Below are 22,187 nucleotides of genomic sequence, written 5' to 3'. Positions count from 1 at the left end.
TATATGTGCAAACAAGCTCTTCAAACATTTTAATGTGCCTCAATTTACCTTTATACAGTTCATATACCACTCAATCTGGATTTAAGGAAATACACATGTTGTCCAAATGCTACCACATAAATCTGTAGTAAGTGCTTCAATTTAATTCTATAGTTCTGTAACAGGGATGGGGATTTGGGTTATTCTACATATTTTAAAGAAAATGTTAAAAAAAGGTAATATTTAAAAACATTTTAGTAACCATAAATATATTTTATTCCCATTTAGTAGATTAGAAATACCAAATGTTTGAATTAAAAGTGGCCAACAGAGCTTCATTTGTTCTCTGTGTAAGAGCCTCTTTCTTGCTAGTATACAACACTTCACAGTTATCTGGAATTAGGGAGGTTATAGAATCTAAGAGCTTCCACTAAGATTATCCTCATCTAGAGCATAACTACCTAGGAAAATTCTCAAAGAGAAGGCCATATTCTTCCTAGACTGGCTTCTAATCTGGCTCCATAGCAAATTCTCTCAAGTCTTCATTACTTCTCAGAACCTATCCTTCATTTGACTTCTCTAAAATTCAGCTGCCCCTTGAGACCAATAACAACCTTGCAGATGTCTTAGCAGTGACTTCCCCTCCACAACCAACACACCATAACATCTACCAGAAGTACAAGTGCCCCTTTATTCATCATTTCTGTAATTTCCAGGAGGCTGGCATGGTTTCTGTCTCTTTCTCTGGAATCTTATTTAAGTGTAGTGATCTCAGTTCTTTACTGTGATATGGTTCTTAGACTTTCACATAAGCGGTTTGTTTTCCTGTTCATAATAAATGTTTAGATTCCCATCATTCTTCTGTCTTTATGACATTTGTGATGCTAATTGACTTCTGTGCTCTGCTTCTTGTCTATGACTCTGTTCTGAGATTGATGCTAATTGACTTCTGTGCTGTGCTTCATGTCTATGAGTCTGATCTGAGATTGAATCATTGATTTCTCCCAGTTTATGTGGGTTATTGAAGTATTCCAATGTTTTGTATATTAATGTCTTAGATCCAGCTGTTATATCAAAATACCATAGGCTGAGTGGCTAAAATGATAGAAATATCTTTCTCATGGTTCTGGAAGTGGGGAAGTCCAAGGTCAAGGTCCTGGTTCATTGGTTCCTGGTAAGCGTTCTTTTCCTGACTTATAGGTGACAGTCTTCTTGAAGTGTCCTCACATGATAGGGAGAGAGTAGGGGAGACTGGGAGAGGGTGGAGGGTGAAAGCTCTGATCTTTCCTTATAAGGGCACTAATCTCATCATGACGGCTTGACCCTCAGGACTTCACCTAAATATAATTATCCCCAAAGATTTCATTTCCAAATATATCACATTGAGGGTTAGGTTTTTAACACAGAAATTTGGGTGGGATACAAACATTCAATTCATAACAATTCATTAATTTATAATTCTATAATGTCAATTTGAAGAAAGGCAATATACCCGCCTCATATTCAGCAACCATTAGCCTTGAGCTACACTTTTCAGAAACATGAACCTACTCATGGTTCCTCTTGGCAAAATTGGCTGCTTATTATTGTGTCCTTTATAATTTTGCTTCTCTTCCTGGGACACTTATTATTCTTTTTCACCTGAACCTCGCATGGACAATATCTATTCAGACCCCTCATATGAGGAACCTTTAGTTGCTGCTGTTTTCAAATCTTGCCTTTCAGACTGAGTAAAATAAATCTTCTACTAAGACCTGTTTCATAGCAATGTTTATATTTGTAGCATCCAGTGCACAAACTCAATTGGTATGTAATGAAACAATGCATGGAACCCCATGAAATAAGTTTTCTTACTCCCAAAGCACAAAGGAAGAGAGCCAAGGATAAAATAAAAAGGTAAATAAAATGATGGACCAGATCACGTTGATTAGCTACCCATAAACAAATGCGCACTTCTTCCTTATCTCTTTTTTCATTTGTATGTAGTAAAATGTTCCCTGTCCAGGGAATGAATAATATTTGATGTATGTTGATTATGGAATCCCATCCCAACTTGCAAGTAATTGGCTTAAGACTGAACATATGACACATCTGGCATTTGAATTATAAATGGAAATAGGGTAAGGGGCTTGCAGGAGACATTTTCCTCCAAGTAAAACAGATAGATTAGGATAAATAGTCCTTGCTCTCTAATTAGGTCATTGTAATAAAGAAATCATGTTCGAGGGTGCTTCAGACTTTTGATAACAAAAAGAAATAATCTAAGAATATATCAGAGAAACGAACATGGAGGCCTAATTTACTCAACTGTTTCATCGTCTCTGGAACTTTCCAGATGTGGACTACTTATTACATGAAAATGTAAATTTCTATTATTTAGTATGCCTTAAGTCAGGTACCTGTTTCTTGAAAATAAATGAATCCTAAGTGACTCAGAAGTCTGATGACCATGAGTGACAGATTTTCACCTGTTAAGAAACATCTGGGTAGAGACACTCCCTCATTTAGGTCCTTTCCTATCTGTCTTTCAAAAGCAACATGTTGGAACTGGAGGCTGCCTTAGATACAGATTTTCCAGGATGTTGCCCATTATATTTTGTCTATGTAGGGGCCCTGGGCCTTTCACTCAGCTAATACTATCTATGAATGTAACCTTGTATTACCCACTGAGAAATTTCCTTCCTTTGCTTTTCTAAGCAGACATTCATTCTCTGAGAATGTAGTACAAAGAATATCCCTGCATTTATAAATAAACTATTAGAAGAGGCATGATCTGTGGACTAGATAAAACAATTAAACCACTGTCTTAATGTCTATAGAACTTTTTAACTCTTATTATTTCTCTCCAGAAAGAGTCAGCTATCCTGAAATATAAAGTGAAGAAAAACTTCCTTCCTCTGAAGGAACTCTATTTTTATTGAGTATCAGGCATTGATGGAAAACCACCTCTTTGCATTCACTCCACTCACATCTTGATGCACTCATCTTCCATAAAAATTCTCCTATTAAAGAATTTAGTCTTTTGCTAAATGAGCAGCTCCCTCAGCATATGACATAGGACATACCTCTTACCCCAGTGCACAGAGTACTTGAAAATGAACATATTGGCAGGTGAATGTGTGTGAATGTATTATGAATGTGATATTTTTAGCTGCCATACAATGACTATTATGAACTAGCAGACCCATAATATTGCATAGAATAATTTTCATTTGAATTTACATATAATTTCCGGTGAAAAATGTCATACAGTTGAGTCTCAGTAGTTTATCAGTGACACCTTAAAATTCCTGTGCCCTAATTAATCCATTCATAAAATTGAAGTAAAAACTACTTTTAACATGATGTAATTAAAAATGAAAGTATGCTACTTTCAAAGAAGCAGTAAACTTTATTGTTAAATAGCTCACAATGTGTCACCTATGAAGATACAGGTAAATTCAGGAAATATTAATCAGATGTGGATACTGCCAAATATATTCAATCACAGAAGTAAACTCAAGTAGAATTAATTTTGTATTTTAAAAATTTAGATTAATTCACCACCATTATGGATTACTTTTCATACTTTTAGGTATTCTTTCATTACAATATTGAAAAAACAGGATAAAACTATAGGAAAAAAGCTTAATGAAACAGTTCATTAATTTACCCGATAAAAGGTGTAAAGTACTAATCCTAAAAATGCTCACTGACTAGGGAGAACAAAAGATGAACGCAGAACTTCAACAAAGAGATGAAAAAATAAGAAAGTATCACATAGAAGCCACAGAACTGAAGAATACAGTAAACTGCACCAAAAAACACACTAAAAGAATTCAACATCAGAGTAGATGAATCAGAAGAAAGGATAAGACAATCAGAAGAAAAGGCAGAATTTACCAATCAGAAGAGTGAAAAGGAAAAATAAAATTAAAAGTGAAGATAGCTTGGAGGCTTCTGGGAAGATAGCGGCATAGGAGGACGCTGGGCTCACCACGTCCTGCGGATCACTTAGATTCCACCCACACCTGCCTAAATAACCCAGAAAATCGCCAGAAGACTAGCAGAACAGATTCTCCAGAGCCAAACATAGACAAGAGGTCCACGGAAGAGGGTAGGAAGGGCAGGCGGAGAGGCGGTGCGTGCTACATGGACTGGCAAGAGGGAGCCGGGGCAGGGGGCAGCCCGCAGGCAAAGCAGAGCCCCCCGAGTATGGCTTGCAAAAACTGAGGGGCCGGACAGTTGTGTTCTCACAGCAAGCGGGGGACTTAACATCTGGAAGGTTATAAGTTAACAGCGCTGCTCAGAGAACTGGAGGGCTGGAGGACAAAGGGAGGGAGAGTTGTTGAGCCCCAGAAAACAGAGTGCAGCTTGGTGGGGAAAAAGCACCATCTTGCTTGCCAACACCACCTCCCTCGCCCACCCCCCAGCCGAAATCCCAAAGGGAACCAGTTCTTGTCAGGGAACTTGCTCGCACCACGCAAACAATCAAGCTGTGCTTCTGCAGATCCATCCCTCAGGAGGGTCTGACTCCCTTTAGGTGCCACAGGGCCCCTCCCAAAGGAGATCACAGAAGGATAAGTGAGCTGAGCCTACCCCTCCCGCCCCTGTGAACCTTTCAGATCCACCCCAGCTAATACGCCAGATCCCCAACACCACAAGCCTGGCAGTGTGCAAGTAGCCCAGACGGGCCACGTCACCCCACAGTGAATCCCGCCCCTAGGAGAGGGGAAGAGAAGGTACGCACAGGTCTGACTGCGGCCCCGCCCACCAACGTAAGTTATTCAAGGCAGCACAGGGGAAGTGCCCGCAGTCCCGCACCACTCCAGGGACTATCCAAAATGACGAAACAGAAGAATTCCCCTCAGAAAAACGTCCAGGAAATAACAACAGCTAACAAACTGATCAAAAAGGATTTAAACAATATAACAGAAAGTGAATTTAGAAAAATACTCATAAAATTAATCGCTGGGCTTGAAAACAGTAAAAGGACAGCAGAGAATCTATTGCTACAGAGATCAAGGGACTAAGGAACAGCCAGGAGGAGCTAAAACATGCTATTAATGAGTTGCAAAAAAAAAATGGAGATGACCACCTGAGATCAGGAACCACCCCTGAGATCAGGAACATAACAGGGGTGTCCACTCTCAATGCTGTTGTTTAACATAACGTTGGAAGTGCTAGCATCAGCAATCAGACAAAGGAAATCAAAGGCATCAAAATTGGCAAAGATGAAGTCAAGCTTTCACTTTTTGCAGATGACATGATATTATACATGGAAAATCTGATAGACTCCACCAAAAGTCTGCTCGAACTGATACATGAATTCAGCAAAGTTGCAGGATACAAGATCAATGTACAGAAATCAGTTGCATTCTTATACACTAATAATGAAGCAACAGAAAGACAAAGAAAATAATCCCATTCACAATTGCACCAAGAAGCATAAAATACCTAGGGATAAATCTAACCAAAGATGTAAAAGATCTGTATGCTGAAAACTATAGAAGGCTTATGAAGGAAACTGAAGAAGATATAAAGAAATGGAAAAATATTCCGTGCTCCTGGGTTGGAAGAATAAATATTGTTAAAATGTCAATACTACCCAAAGCTATCTACACATTCAATGCAATCCCAATCAAAATTGCACCAGCATTCTTCTCGAAACTAGAACAAGCAATCCTAAAATTCATATGGAACCATCAAAGGCCCCGAATAGCCAAAGTAATTTTGAAGAAGACCAAAACAGGAGGCATCACAATCCCAGACTTTTGCCTCTACTACAAAGCTGTCATCATCAAGACAGCATGGTATTGGCACAAAAACAGACACATAGACCAATGGAATAGAATAGAAACCCCAGAATTAGACCCACAAACGTATGGCCAACTAATGTTTGACAAAACAGGAAAGAATATCCAATGGAAAAAAGACAGTCTCTTTAACAAATGGTGCTGGCAGAACTGGACAGCAGCATGCAGGAGAAAGAAACTATATCGACTTTCTTACACCATTCACAAAAATAACCTCAAAATGGATAAAGGACCTGAATGTGAGACAGGAAACCATCAAAACTCTAGAGGAGAAAGCAAGAAAAGACCTCTCTGACCTCAGCCATAACAATGTCTTACTTGACACATCCCCAAAGGCAAGGGAATTAAAAGCAAAAATGAACTATTGGGACCTCATGAAGATAAAAAGCTTCTGCACAGCAAAGGAAACAAGCAACAAAACTAAAAGGCAACCGACGGAATGGGAAAAGATATTTGCAAATGACATATCAGACAAAAGGCTAGTATCCAAAATCTATAAAGAGCTCACCAAACTCCACACCCGAAAAACAAATAACCCAGTGAAGAAATGGGCAGAAAACATCAATAGACACTTCTCTAAAGAAGACATCCAGATGGGCAACAGGCACATCAAAAGATGCTCAATATCGCTCCTCATCAGGGAAATACAAATCAAAACCACACTCAGGTATCACCTCACACCAGTCAGAGTGGCCAAAATGAACAAATCAGGAGACTATAGATGCTGGAGAGGATGTGGAGAAACAGGAACCCTCTTGCACTATTGGTGGGAATGCAAACTGGTACAGCCACTCTGGAAAACAGTGTGGAGGTTCCTCAAAAAATTAAAAATAGACCTACCCTATGACCCAGCAATAGCACTGCTAGGAATTTACCCAAAGGATACAGGAGTACTGATGCAGAGGGGCCCTTGTACCCCAATGTTTATAGCAGCACTCTCAACAATAGCCAAATTGTGGAAAAAGCCTAAATGTCCATCAACTAATGAATGGATAAAGAAATTGTGGTTTATATACACATGGAATACTACGTGGCAATGAGAAAGAATGAAATATGGACCTTTGTAGCAACGTGGGTGGAACTGGAGAGTGTGATGCCAAGTGAAATAAGCCACACAGAAAAAGACAGATACCATATGGTTTCACTCTTATGTGGATTCTGAGATACTTAACAGAAACCCATGGGGGAGGGGAAGGAAAAAAAAGAAAAGAGAGGGTAGAGTGGGAGAGAGCCAAAGCATAAGAGACTGTTAAAAACTGAGAACAAACTGAGGGTTGATGGGGGGTGGGAGGGAGGGGAGGGTGGGTGATGGGCATTGAAGAGGGCATCTTTTGGGATGAGCACTGGGTGTTGTATGGAAACCAATTTGACAATAAATTTCATATATTAAAACAATAATTTAAAAATAAATAAATAAATAAAATAAAGACCTTGAAAAAAATAAAAAAATAAAAAAAAATAAAAAGTGAAGATAGCATAAGGGGCTTATGAGACAACACCAGATTGACTATCATTCACATTTATAAGGCTCCCAGAGGAGAAGAGAAAGGATCAGAAATCTTATTTGAAGACATAATGTCTGAAAGTTTTCCTAACTTGGAACAGAGATTCACATTCAGGAAGCTCAGAAAGTTCAAAATAAGAGAAACGCACACCAAATCACACCAACACACGTTAAAATTTCAATGTCAAAGTTTACAAACAAGGAAAGAATATTAAGAGCAGCAAGAGAAAACAATTTATTATTTACAATGGAACCCTAATAAGAACATCAGCAGGTTAGTCGCACAATATACGCAAAGTATTCAAAAAAAAATATCCAACGAAGAATACTCTACCCTCAAAATTATTCGTCAGAATTGATGCAGACATAAAAAAAAAAGTCAGACAAGCAAAAACTAAAGGAGTTCATCAGCACTAAACTGGCCTTACAAGAAATGTGATTGGGACTTTGTTAGGCTGAAAAGAAAGGGTGCTAACTAATAACAAGAAAACAGGAAAAAAATTTATCTTACTGGAGAGGTAAATATATCAGAAAGGTAGTGGATTAGTCACTTGGAAAACTAGTATGAAGTTTTAAAGACAAAAATTATTTTAAAAAATCCCTACAATTACAATAATTAGTTATGGGATATACATGATAAAAACATAAAATGAGCTCTCAAAAACTTAAAACATAGGGGGTGAAAGTAAAAATACTAAGCTTTAGAATAATATCAAACTTAGTGTTTATCAACTTAAAATAGACTGATACAGATACAAGTTATTTGTAAGCCTCATGGTAACCATAAACCAAAAAAAAATACAGTCAATATATGCAAAAATGATAAAGAAATATAAGACTATCATTAAAGAAAATTATCAAACCACAAAAGATGAAAGCAAGATAGAAGAGCTAAAAACGTCTAATAAACAATTAACCAAATGGCAATAAGTAGATAACTATCAATAATTACTTTAAATGTAAATGAACTAAATGCTCAAATCAAAAGGCATAGAGCGGCTGGATGCATTAAAAAAGAAAAACACACAAGATCCATCTATATATTACCTACAGGAGACTCACATCAGATCTAAGGACACACATGGACAAGAAGTGAAGAAATGGAAAAATATATAAATGGAAACCAAAGAAAGCTGGGGTAGCTATACTTATGTTAAATAGACTTTAAAGCAAAGACTGTACCAAGAGACAAAGATGAACACTACATAATGATAAAAGGGTCAATCACACAAGATGATTAATATTTGTAAATATTTATACACCCAACATAGGAATACCTGAAAATATAAAGCAAATATTAACAGATTAAAGGGAGTACTGAACAGCAGTACAATAATATCAGGGACTTTTAATATCCCCCTGACATGAATAGATCATTCAGATACAAAATCAATAAAAGAATATCAGTCTTACATGACAAGTTAGACTCTATGGACTTAACAGTTGCACATAGAATGTTCATCAAAAACCAACATTCTTCTCAAGTACACATGGAACTTTCTCCAGGTTAGGTCATGTGTTAGGCCACAAAACAAGTCTAAATAAACTTAGGAGGGGGTGCCTGGGTGGCTCAGTCGGTTGAGCATCCGACTTCAGCTCAGGTCATGATCTCACGGTTCGTGGGTTCGAGCCCCGTGTCGGCCTCTGTGCTGACAGCTCAGAGCCTTGAGCCTGCTTTGGAGTCTGTGTCTCCTTCTCTCTCTGCCCCTCCCCTGCTCATGCTTTGTCTCACTCTGTTTCTCAAAAATAAATAAATGTAAAAAAAAATTTTTTTTAAATTTAAATAAACTTAGGAGGATAAATATCTTATCAAGAATTTTTGACCACAATGATATAAAAATAGAAATTAATTACATGAAGAATACTAGAAATCTCAAAATTATATGAAGTTTAAACAACATGCTACTGAACAATGAGTCAAAGAAGAAATAAAAAGGGAGTGAAAAATGCCTTCAGATTTTTTTAAAAAAGGAAATATACCGAAACTTGTGGGATGCAGCAAAAGTTGTTTTAAGAGGGAAGTTCAAACCAATAAATGTGTACCTCAATAAACAACAAAAATCTCAAATAAATAACCCAACTTTACACCTCAAGGAACTAGAAAAAGAACAAAAAACTCTCAAGTTAGTAAAAAGAAGGAAATAAAGATTAGAGCAAAAGTAAATGAAATAGAGACTAAAATGACAAGAGAGAAGATTAATGAAACTAAGAGTTGGTTTGTTTACAAGTCTTTTGTCACATTCACCAAGAAAAATAAGAGAAGGCTCGAAATTAGAATGAAAGTGGAAATATAATTAACACCTCAGAAATACAAAGGATCATAAGAGACTGCTATGAACAATTACATGCCAATAATTGGACAACCTACAAGAAATGGATAAATTCCTAGAAACATAAAACCTACCAAGACTAAGTCATGATGATAAAGAAAATCTGAGCAGACTAATTATTAATAAAGAGATTGAATCAATAACTAAAAACCCCACAACAAAATATGGTTTAACTGATGAACTCTACCAAACATTCAAAGAATTAATACCAATTCTTTTCAAACTGTTCCAAAAAATGGAAGAGTGAGGAATTCTTCCAAACTCATTTTATTAGACCAGCATTACCCTAATACCAAAGCCAGAAAAAGATACCATGAGAAAAAAAAAATACATGCCAATCTCCCTGATGAATATAGATGAAAAAATTGTCAACAAAATATTATCAAACTAAATTCAACAATGCACTAAAAGGATTATACAACATGATTAAATACACTTTTTTTCCTGTGGATACAAGTATGTTTCAGCATCTGCAAATCAGTCAATGTGATATATCACAGGAACAAAATGAAGAATAAAAGTCATATGATCAATCATTTCAATAGATGCATAATAAACACTTAAAAAATTCAACAAACTCATTTATGATAAAAATTCTCAACAAAGTAGATATAGACGCAACATGATAAAAGCTGTATATAACAAGCTCACAACTAGCATTGTACTCAATGGTGAAAATCTGAATACTTTTCCTTAAGATCAGGAACAAGACAAGGAAGTCTACTTTTGCCACATTTATTTAACATAGTATTAGAATGTCTAGCGAGGGCAATTAGGCTAGCGGGCAATTAGGCAACTACAAGAAATTAAAGGCATTCAAATTAGAAAGGAAGAAGTAAAATTGTTATTTTTTGCAGATGGCATGATAATATATATAGATGATCCTAAAGATTACATTAAAAAAAATGTTAAAATCAAGGAATGAATTCAGTAAAGTTAAAGGGTATAAAATCAATACACAAAAATCAATTGCATTTCTATATGACAATAACAAACTATCAGAAAAAAATAAAGAAAACAATACCTTTTACAATTGCATCAGAAATAATAAAATACCTAGGAATAAATTGCACAAAGGAGGTGAAAGGTCTATACATTGAAAACTATAAGATGTTAATGAAATAAATTGAAGAAGACACAAATAAATGGTAAGATATTTTAGGCTTTTGGTTTGTTAGAATCAATATTGTTAAAGTGTCCATACTACCCAAAATTGCACAGGTTCAATGTAATCCCTATAAACATTTCAATGGCATTTTTCAAAGACATAGAACAAACAATCCTAAGATTTTTATGGAGTCACAAAAAACCCTACATCACAAAAGCAATCTTAAAAAGAAAGAACAAAGCTGGAGGCATCATGCTCCCTGATTTCAAACTACATTACAAAGCCATACTAATCAAAACACTATGGTATTGGCATAAAGACAGACACATAGATCATTGAAAAGGAATGGAGAGCCCAAAAATAAACCCATGCATACATGGCCAATTAATTTACAACCAAGAAACCAAAAATTGGGGGAAAGGACTGTCTCTTTAATAAACAATTTTGGGAAAATTAGACAACCATTGAATGAAATTCAATCACTATCTTACTCCAAACACAAAAATTAACTCAAAATGGATTAAAGGCTTGATTGTAAAAACTGCAACCCATAAAATTTCTACAAGAAAGCATAAGTGGTAAACTCCCTGACATAGACGTTAGTGATAATTTTTTAATCTGGTACCCACCAAAAGCAACAAAAGCAAAAATAAATAAGTGGGACTACATCATACTAAAAAGCTCTACAGAGTGAAGGAATCCATCAGCAAAAAGGCAACCTACTGAATGTGAGAAAATATTTTTAAATCATATATCTGATAAGGGATTAATATCCAAAATATGTAAACAACTCATATAACTCAATAGGAAAGAAAATAATCCATTCAAAAAATGGGCAGAAGGCCTGAATGGATATATTTACAAAAATGGAATATAGCTGTCTAACAGATACATGAAAAGAGCCTCAAACATCAGAGAAATGTAAATCAAAACCACAGTGAGGTATTACCTCATACATAGTATAAGTGCTATAAATAATTAAATTAAAAAATGAAAAGAAAAAACAAGTGTTATTGAAGATGTGGAGAAAAGGGAACTTTTGTGCACTGTTGATGGGAATGTAATTGGAGCAGCCACTGAGGTAAACAGTATAGAATTTCCTAAAATTAAAAATAGAACTACCATGCAATCAAGGAATTCTACTTCTGGGTATTTATCCAACAAAAACACAAACACTAATATAAAAAGTTATCTGCACTCCCATGTTCATTGCGGCATTATTCGCAATAGCCAAGACATGGACACAACGTAAGTGTCCATCAGTGGAAAAATGGATAAAGAAATTGTAGATACACACACACACACACACACACACACACACACACACACTGAAGTATTATTCAGTCATATAAAGAACTGAAATTTTTCATTTGCAAGAATAAAAATGGCTCTCAAAGACATTATGCTAAGTGAAATAAGTTAGAGAAAGTCCCATACCATATCAGTTATATGTAGAATCTAAAACAAACACACAAAAAAAAAAAAAAAAAAAAAACTCATGGATACAGTGTAGATTGGTGGTTGCCAGAGGCAGGGATTGAGGGATTGATGGTTGAAGGTCAAAAGATAAAAAAAGAAAAAGAAAAAAAAGAAAAAAAAAAAAAAAAAGAAAAACAATGCCAAGGATAGTTTGACTGATTTACGATGTATTGAAAACTAAACTGTGCTTTTAATAGTAGGTGAGCAAACAATATTTAATGAATGTATTAGCTACTCAACTCTTGGTTTAAAAAACAACCAACGAAACCCTCCATTATACATTTTATATTAAACACGGAAAGTGGGAATTAAATGCTGTTTAAAAGTAACACATAAAACCTATTTTTTCAAAGTAAATAAAATTTATAACAAAAAATATGATTAGAAAGGAGAGGGCTTTCATAAATTTTTTTATACTCTGCTGATATTTAATGTCTGACTTCAAAAATTTTAAAGCATAATATGTGTTGTTAATTATTTATTTTTATTTATGTACAAGATCTAAAAAAAAACTGTTCAGAGTGATAATACCACACAGCTTACAGAAAATAAAGTTTCAAAATATTTTAAAAGATATATTTAAAATATATGTATGTGTTTATTGTTTTTATTTATTATTTTTCTTCAGTTTAGGAAGAGAGGGAGAGAAAGCATGAGTGGGGAAGAGGGGTAGAGACGGATAGAGAGAAAATATTAACCAGTCTTCATGCTTAGCATGAAGCCCAACACAGGACTCTATCGCATGAACCATGAGATTATGACCTGAGCTGAAATCAAGAGTTGGATGCTCAACCAACTGAGCCGCACCGATGCCCCAGTATATATTTATTTTTTGTTGTCTCTTTCTACGGTGCATTACTGATAACTAAAAATAATTGTATACCTGGGCACTAGGGAGGCTCAGTCAGTTAAGCATCTGACTCTTGATTTCTCATGGGTTGTGAGATCAAACCCTGTATTATTATGCTCTGTGCTGACAGCATGGAGCCTACTTGGGATTCTCTCTCATATTCTCTCACTCTGCCTCTCTTCACTCTAGTTCTCTCTCTCTCTTGCTCTCTTGCAAAATAAACATTTTTTAAACATTTAAAAAATAAAAAAAATAAAAAGTAATTGTATACCACTGATCTAAATAGCAGATATCTAAAATGAGAAGTGTACATTATTTATTTATTTTAGAAAGAAAGAGAGAGAATATGCTAGTGGGAGAGAGGGGCAGAGGGAGAGCCAAGAATCTCAAGCAGGCTCTGTGCTCAGCAAGGAGCCCAATCCCACTAGCATGGGATTATGAACTGAGTCAAAAGCAAGTCAGACACTCAACTGACTGAGCTACTCAGGTGCCCCAGAGAAGTATACATTTTAATACAAAATTTTTTATTTAAAAATTTATATGGAATTATGCTTTACTAATTTTTCATATTTAGACTGGCATGTTTTCTAAAGCTGTTATATATCAGAAGGTCATGTATAATGTAAACAATAGGATATTACCCTTAAGGAAGAGTAAAGTTCTATGAGGCATTAGGTAAAAATGGCACTCTCAGAGTTTCTTCCTTTTCAATGTACAATAAAAACTCAAATTGTGGGTGACTTGTTCTTTGGGTGTTCCACAAGAGAAGCAAATATTTCTAATAAATTTTAACTTGATAAACGAACCATGTCTTGCAATACAAGTACTAAGTGATGCCGAATGTTACATGATCACAACTGAGCCAATGGTTCCTCGCTCTCTCTCTCTTTTGCACACATGCATGCTGTGGGATTGTGGGTGATTGTCTCCCATGCTTGGATGCTCAGTCTCAGACAGAGGTGTTTGGCAGAAATCAGTGATTTTTCAGAACATTAGAAGGTGCCCACAACTGGCACAATTGTATTTTTTATCACTTCAAACCACCTATGGACAGTCCTTTGCTTTTGCATACAAGAGGAAGCTTAAGAATGCTTTGCCTCACTCTAGGTCAGGCTGCCTGCAGATAGAGACCCTTTCCTCTGATGCCTTATTGCCATTTACATTAAATACAGTATATGACAGTTTATTAATACTGTACTGTAGTCAAAATCCATTAGTGATAGTGAAAGTCGTCCTGCACAATAACCCTCCTCTCTCTTGTTCCCTCACACCAGCCATGAAAATTTTCAAAGGTAAGTGCAGGTTAATTTGTTTGTTTTTCTTATATTTTGTATTTCCTTTATTATTTAGTATTATATTACAGTATTATAATCATTTTATATGGATATTTTTGGGTTGTGGAACAAATCATCTGAGTTTCCATTATTTCTTATGGGGAAATTTGCTTTAATATACAAATGCTTTGGATTACAAGCATGTTTCTGGAACAAATTATGCTCACAAACCAAGGTCTTAACTGTATTCTGAACAAGTCCAGCTTACATATGGCAAGTTAACATGGTATATGGGTTATATTAACTAGTTTAAGCTAAATGTGTCAAAATTAGAAAATGACCTTAAAACATTCCTGTAAGGAAACAGCCTATTAAAATTAGCACCAATGATTCAAAATATACAAAAACAAAATAGCAGATACAATATTTACACATCCTAATTTAAGCTCTTATCTGCTACGTCATGAGACAAAGCAATGATGATTTTTATCTTATCTGATAAGCTGGCAACATTTGGGAAAAATATCAAATTATCAGAAATAGGGATTTAGAACCATTACATTTAAAAACGAATAGTGCTCTGTCTTGTAGTTCATTTTCTGAGTTAAGAATGCTCTGATGTTCTTGTGATTAGAAAGATTAAAAAAAATATTTCATCTTCATTTTTTAAAGATCTATATTTTGAGTATTCTGACTATGCTTACAGAATGTATAGCATGTCAGGATAATTGCTTACATATACAATTTGTTTTAAAGTTTATATTTGGGAGTAATTATTAATAATTAGTAAGAGGTGGATTTTTTTAAGTTTGAATACCACTTTTCTGTGAGCTGAGATTTGAACCTTTTTAATGAGGATGGAAACTCCGTTTAATATTTGTAATTGAACCATTAAAACTTCAACATAAATCAGGGCACCTGAGTGGCTCAGTTGGTTGAGCGTCTGACTTCAGCTCAGGTCATGATCCAGAGGTTGGTGAGTTTGAGCCTGGCATTGGGCTCTATGCTGACAGCTCAGAGCCTGAAGCCTGCTTTAGATTTTATTTCTCCCTCTCTCTCTCTGCCCCTTCCCCACTCATGCTCTGTTTCTCTCTCTCAAAAATAAACAAACATTAAAAATGAAAAAAATTCAACATAAATCTAACATACAATCTACAAATATGAATATTTTAAAACAAAATATATTAATTACACAATCTGGAATTTGGTATTCTTTACACTTGCAACATAATTGTTTCTACGCAGCTAATATGTATTAGAATTGATTGCTATTTGTTAACACTGAGAAAAAAATCTATACCTGCCCATAGATGCAATATTTATATAAACACTGTTTTGATTTTCAAAAAACATATCTTTTGAGAATTTTTAACTGCAAACTGCTGGAATGTATATCTATGTTAATCTGGGCTTCATCTTTCCTATGGATAGATTGCAAAGGGAATTGGTTCAATTTCATAAATAAAATTTAGTCAAGATCATGTTCAGAGGCATACGTTTCACCTTTGAATTACTTAAGATAATCTATTTTATCTAAGAGTGAAACTAAGTTACGTCAAAGGCCCCATACAATTTTTCTGGTGGTGACACCTCCTCTCTATGCTAATCCTCACTCCTGCTAATCCTTCAAGTTTCCAAATCATTCCAGGATCCTCTGTATATCCCTAATGTGTTCCTTTAATTATATACTCTGTCTGTCAGCACAGCTTAATGTTTAGAAACAGATATTTTGAGTTTGAATCTTGACTCAATGCATATTGTATGTGACTTAAAAAAAATATCTTTTTTGATATTTATTTATTTTTGAAGGCGAGAGAGACAGAGCATGAGCAGGGGAGGGGCAGAGAGCCAGTGAGACACAGAACCCGAAGCAGGCTTCAGGCTCTGAGCTGTCAGCACAGAGTCCAATGCTCAACACGGGGCTGGAACTCACAAACCGTGAGATCATGATTTGAGCCAAAGTCAGACGCTTAATGGACTGAGCCTTTGAGCAAGAGGCTAAGGTCTCAGGATTTAGTGTGTCAATACACGTAGCCCTTGGAAAGTATGTGGCACAAGGATTCATGGACATATCTTCTATTATCATCATACTGATAACTTCTGGTATTATGGACAACAAAGGGAGTTGTTCAGCCACAGGTGCCACCAAATCTACTGCCAGCACACTGTGCTCTCACAATACCCATGGGGATCTTTTGCCAGGAAAGATGCCAGGTCCTGATGCTGTAAGCACTGACATGTGGTCTGAGGTCCTGCCTGCTCTGGGCACCGTGTGCATCCCTGAAGTTGGCTGCTGATGCTGTGGCATTCATTGTTTCATGGAGACCTTAGTCAAATGGGTCATTCTTCTATTTGCTCTTTTTCCGGATCTTTTGCCTGGAGCAAACATAGTGGCCCACTTTCCTTTATCCAAATCTTAATGTCCAGAATAGAGATTACAAACTAATAGCTCACAGACAGTATTTAGTGTTTGTTAATATGTATTTAAGGGGTGCCTGGATGGCTCAGTTGGTTAAGCATCTGATTTTGCTCAGGTCATGGTTTCAGGATTCATGAGTTCGAGCCCCACATTGGGCTCACAGCCTTGAGCCTGCTTTAGATTCTGTGTTTCCCTCTCTCTCTGCCCCTCCCCCATTCACACTCTGTCTTCTCTGTTTCTCAAAAATAAATAAACATTAAAAAAATATATGCTTTGAATGCCTTTAGTTTGGCCTTTATTTTCTTTTTTTAATTGAAATATAATTGACACAATGTTGTATTAGTTTCAGATATACAACACAGTAATTCCATTTTTTTTTTAGTAATTCCATTTTAATTGACTATAGACTTATTATTAATTATTACCTTGAAACCTAATACAGTTCCTTGTTTGGTTCCTGAAGGCATTTTTCTTGGGGTCTAGTCTCTTTCTTGTATTGTAGGGAAAAAGTATTTCCTCCAGGCTCTTTGTTACCACATCTGCATAAACTCTGGCAAGCTACCTCATTAGTTCTATAGATGTTTAAGAATTTAAGACTGGTGTGGTTTGGGACACCTGGGTGGCTCAGTCAGTTGGGCGTCTGATGTCAGCTCAGGTCATTATCTCATGGTTTGTGGGTTTGAGCCCCGCGTCAGGCTCTGTACTGACAGCTCAAGCCTGGAGCCTACCTGGGATCCTGTGTCTCCCTCTCTACCTACTCCTCCCCCACTCACACACTGTCTATCTGTCTCTCTCTCTCTCAAAAATATAATTGTTAAAGATTGGTATGGTCTGGGGTTTGATATGGAAGTTTTACTACAAATATAACGTGACAAAATAAGATCTTGACAATTTTATAAAGTGTTCTCCATCCTGGCTTAAAAAAAACACTACAAAAGTCCTTACAGATAAGTTTTAATTAAAAGGATAAATTAATAATATTATAAACATGTTTACCATATGTTCTTACACAGATATTTATATTAACATTTTAGAGAGTTTTGTCATGCATTTATTCTTTTTAATAATCAAATTTATAGATGGAATCTAATCTAACTGAACTACTTTAAGGTATAATAAAAGATATGCTGAAAATAAAGAATGAATTTGAATAAACTGTTTTTGAAACCTAACTTGTATTAAAAGTTAACATTATATAACAGGTCTTAAAATTTTTGAAAATCTGTATTAACAAAACCCAAAATTATTCTGGGCCTAATGTGAATTTCTTCTTTTAATAGAAATTTTACGTGGCTGGCTTTTTAATTCTATATGTGTATAACACTACAAAGCAATCACCACAAGCCCAGTTTTTTTATCCATCACCATACGGTTGACCCCTTTCATCCATTCTGCCCGTTCCCCAATCTCTTTCCCTTCAGGTAACCAATAGTCTGTTCTCTGTATCCTTGAGTTTTCTTTGTATTATTTTGTTTATTTATTTGTTATTTTAGATTCCACATAGATAAATTTTAATTATCAAAACTACCTTCACTTTTCAGAAATCGGACCGAAAACAAAACTGTTAAAAGTGCTACAAACACACAGGGCTATATAAATTGTGGCAGTTGAACAAAGATTGAGTTATGGAAGCATTGCCCTGATGGTGACTGAAGCCAACAAAGGAAGAAGGGAACTCTCAATCAAGTCACTCAAACTTAGGCTATGAGTCCATCTACAATCCAATATCCATCCATCTAACAAGTCACTCTGATCCAACCTGATTGTTCTTCTTCAGAAGTCCCTGAAAAGCTCTTTGATTTCCTTTTCTCAACCACCTGTGTTAGAGACAAGTGACTGTCTCAATCTATAGGCTTCTTTTCTTCCTTTATAAGTGAACCCTCTATTTTTTAGTGAGAAATCTGACAATCCAGAATTCAGACTACATTTTCCAGCCTCTCTTTAAAATGTCTGTGACTCATAGATCCAAATTCTGGCCAATGGTATGGAGGTAACATGAAGTATCAGTTACCAAATGAGAATCAGTCCTCTTATTCTGTATCAAATGGTGGTAATACTTTTAAGAATGCAGGTAATGGTGAAACCCAGATGAAACCTGAAGCAATCAGGATTACCAAAACCATTCTCCAGGTCTTGGCTTTTCATGTTAGGATGCTGCCTGGCCCATTTTAACAGAGGAGGTCCCTAAGTGATGTGTGTTTCTCAAAAAGAAGCTATTTTGGCCTTGAAATATCTTCAATTTTACTCCAACAGCTACATAGTTTAGGTGACATTTTTTTAATGGAGCCATGTCTAAAAGATTTCATAGATTCATAGATTCCAGGTGTGTTAACCAGAAATGATTGTAAACACATTGTCTATATCCTGATAAAAGTATCTTACAGATAAGTATTCTCCAGCTAGTAAATGCCATTAGTGAGTTTGTCAAGGTATTAGCACGTTCACAAGAGGATTTGGTTTGCTTCTTACCTTTTACTGATTAGATTATATAAATCAAAAATCCATGTGTGGCCTCCAGGATTCCATCCTATAATGTTATACCAAACCATTTCCACCAACTCAACTGCATTTAGCATTGACCAACATGGAGTCCAGATGGTCAAACAACCAGGAGTTGGTGCTTTTGATAAAGAATTTATATGCCCCTACTGATGAAGCCAGTTTTAGTTAAATGTAAGACTCCTCTCATGTAGCTTTCTGAATCCATTTCCACAACAGTTGCAGGATTTACACTGACATAAATTAATATGATTTTATAATTGTTTTGCTATGTAGGTCTTTTTCTTTTGAGTTAAAATTGCATACAATTCTCTGTGCAAGCTAGATTTAATAGAGTTATAAATCTAGAGGTAATTACGGATGGATGAGAGAATGGGGCATGAAGACATTGACAATGTAAATAATGCAAATGATGTCATTACAAGGTTTTTCAGGGCATGAATTACTTCAGTGCACTTTTAAGGGGACAGTCTCTGCTGTCAGAAGAAGTTCATGGAATTTAGAATTTTGGGATATACAAGGGCACCTGGGTGGCTCCGTCGGTTAAGTGTCCAACAATTGGTTTCGGCTCAGGTCATGATCTCGCAGTTCATCAGTTCAAGCCCTGCATTGGGCTCCATGCTGACAGAGCAGAGCCTGCTTGGGACTCTCTCTCTCTATCTCTCTGCCCTGCCCTACTCGTTCTCTCTCTCTCTCTCTCTCTCTGTCTCCCTCCCTCCCTCCCTCTCAAAATAAATAAATTAATTAAAAAAAGAATTTGGGGATATACAAATTTATTTGAATTCACAAACATGTCTCCTTTACATTATTGGGATCTCTGTGTGTACCTATCAATACATCAACTTTCATAAAAAAGACTTGCTAGGGCTGCTGCTTTAAAAGATCCTGCACTGGTGGTTTGTAACAGCGGTACCATAACCCAGAATTGTAATGCTGTCACCAAATATCTATGCTTGTTTTACTGGTTTTTCATTCTCTGATGGTGATAGTTTCTTTGCAGTCTTAAACCCCAATCATGTTAGATAACCATTCCTGATTCCCATTTTCTTTAGAGATTGTTTTGTTGCCTTTTTTTCCTTTTTAGTAACAATTACTAAACACAAAAAGTTATAACTTCCAATTATTTCCAATGACTTTAAATAGACTTGGGTTTATTAAGAGAGAATTAGTTAGAGGATGAAACCAACACCCTGAAACCTGAATTTCTAGGCAATATTCCCTAAATTAAACCATAGACCCAGAAACCAGTGTACATGCCATTTTTGCCCCTTTAGAGGGGACTGACTAGACATTGCCACCAAAGCTGTTACGTCCAGGACCATGACACCTCTGTAAGAACTCTCATTAGTAAACATGTTTGCTCCCTGCCCCTCTTATGACAAGTAACTCCACTCAAAAGTAAACTCACTTAAGAAATTTTCTTACCTCCTGTGGCTAAAGGTTGCTCAATCTAATTTGTAAAAACTAAATCATATCCAAAACTCTAATGTTGATGAAATTTGAAAAGTAATATCTTTGTCTCATTTCTTTATACACTGACAACAAATTTAGGTTGGTATTGAGCAAGACAAGCTACTGTATTACATTATGATGGACTTTCTAATGGAAGTCAACCATCAAAACAGAATGTTAATGTATATATGTTAAAATAATAGATTAAACAAAGTTAATGTGTTCTTTACTGTGGACATTTTAAGAGCCTTTTATATGTAAAATTCCTCCAAAGGGATACAATAAGAAGCACTTTAAGGCTTAACCATGAGAATATTCTTATAACACATCTATCAGAAACTAATGGGATATTGGTATTTAGTGTAATAGAGTTTTGAAAACAACCAGCCTAGCAGCTGTCTTTTAAAACAACCACTTAAGTTCAGTTAATCATCTCCATCCACCCCCTGACCCACACAAAAAAATCATAAAAAGGAATGAAGCTAAAGAGAAATGTATACGCATGCATGTGTACACAGTGATATCGTGTGTGTGTGTGTGTGTGTGTGTGTGTGTGTGTGAAAACATAAATACGTGGAAAATTGAAGTAGATCACATAAGAATTAACTATAAATAAACTCAAAAATATAATAGCAAAGGGGTGCCTCGGTGGCTCAGTCGGCTAAGCATCCAACTCTTGATTTCTGCTCAGGTTGTGATCTCATGGCTTTTACGATATCAGAAAGTGTGAGATATCAGCCCCCACATTGGGGTGTGCACTGATAATGAGGAGCCTGCTTGGGATTATCTCTCCCTCTCTCTCTGCCCCATCCCATCTCATGCTTTGAATCTCTCTATCTCTCAAAATAAATAAATAAACTAATAAAAAATAATAGGAAAACGGACACCATATGACTCTCAGTCAAGGCTCTGGAATATAGAGAAAAACAACCATAAAAAGACTAAATCAATCAAGGGGAAGTTGATACATCTGAAGAAGCAGAACTGGAGGGGACTCACTATAGTATTTCTTTTAGTGACTCTTGAGGAACAGGTAAAAACAAAATCAACAAAATAAATGTATTAAGCTCACTCTGGTGTTATAAATGATCAGAATGTGCTCTTTTAAAAGAGCACATTTTTTGAATATTGTCAAAAAAATCTGAAAATCCAGGCACCTGAGTGGCTTACTTGGCTAAGTGTCTGACTTTGGCTCAGGTCATGATCTCATGGTTTGTGGGTCTGAGCCCCATGTCAAGCTCTGTGCTGACGAGGTGGAGCCTGCTTGGAATTCTCTCTCACTCTCTCTCTCTCTCTCTCTGGCCCCACCAACCCACATTTTCTCTTTCTCTCAAAATAAATAAATAAATTTTTAGAAGTCTGAAAATCTACACATACCGTATAACATTTTAGAACCTTAATAATTAAGAAATACCAGGCTTTCACTAAAAATGAAAAATTTAGGAGCTTTGTTTAAAGGAAAAAAATTAGTTTCCTTCATAAACAACAGAACAATAAA

The 22,187-nt window shown here is 35.8% G+C and overlaps 1 long non-coding RNA gene across 1 annotated transcript in view; it reads left to right on the top strand.

Annotated features, from left to right (window-relative positions):
- Positions 1–18,759, top strand: part of LOC113598799 (uncharacterized) — a 61,409-nt gene extending 42,650 nt beyond the window's left edge. Inside the window, exon 2 of the long non-coding RNA XR_008296308.1 lies at positions 18,280–18,759. This is a non-coding gene — a long non-coding RNA (uncharacterized LOC113598799). The remainder of the gene's footprint in view (positions 1–18,279) is intronic.
- Positions 18,760–22,187: the final 3,428 nt, after the last annotated feature.

Source organism: Acinonyx jubatus, chromosome B1 (genome assembly GCF_027475565.1).
Source record: "Acinonyx jubatus isolate Ajub_Pintada_27869175 chromosome B1, VMU_Ajub_asm_v1.0, whole genome shotgun sequence".
NCBI lineage: Eukaryota > Metazoa > Chordata > Mammalia > Carnivora > Felidae > Acinonyx > Acinonyx jubatus.
This window is presented reverse-complemented; position numbering and strand designations above follow the sequence as displayed.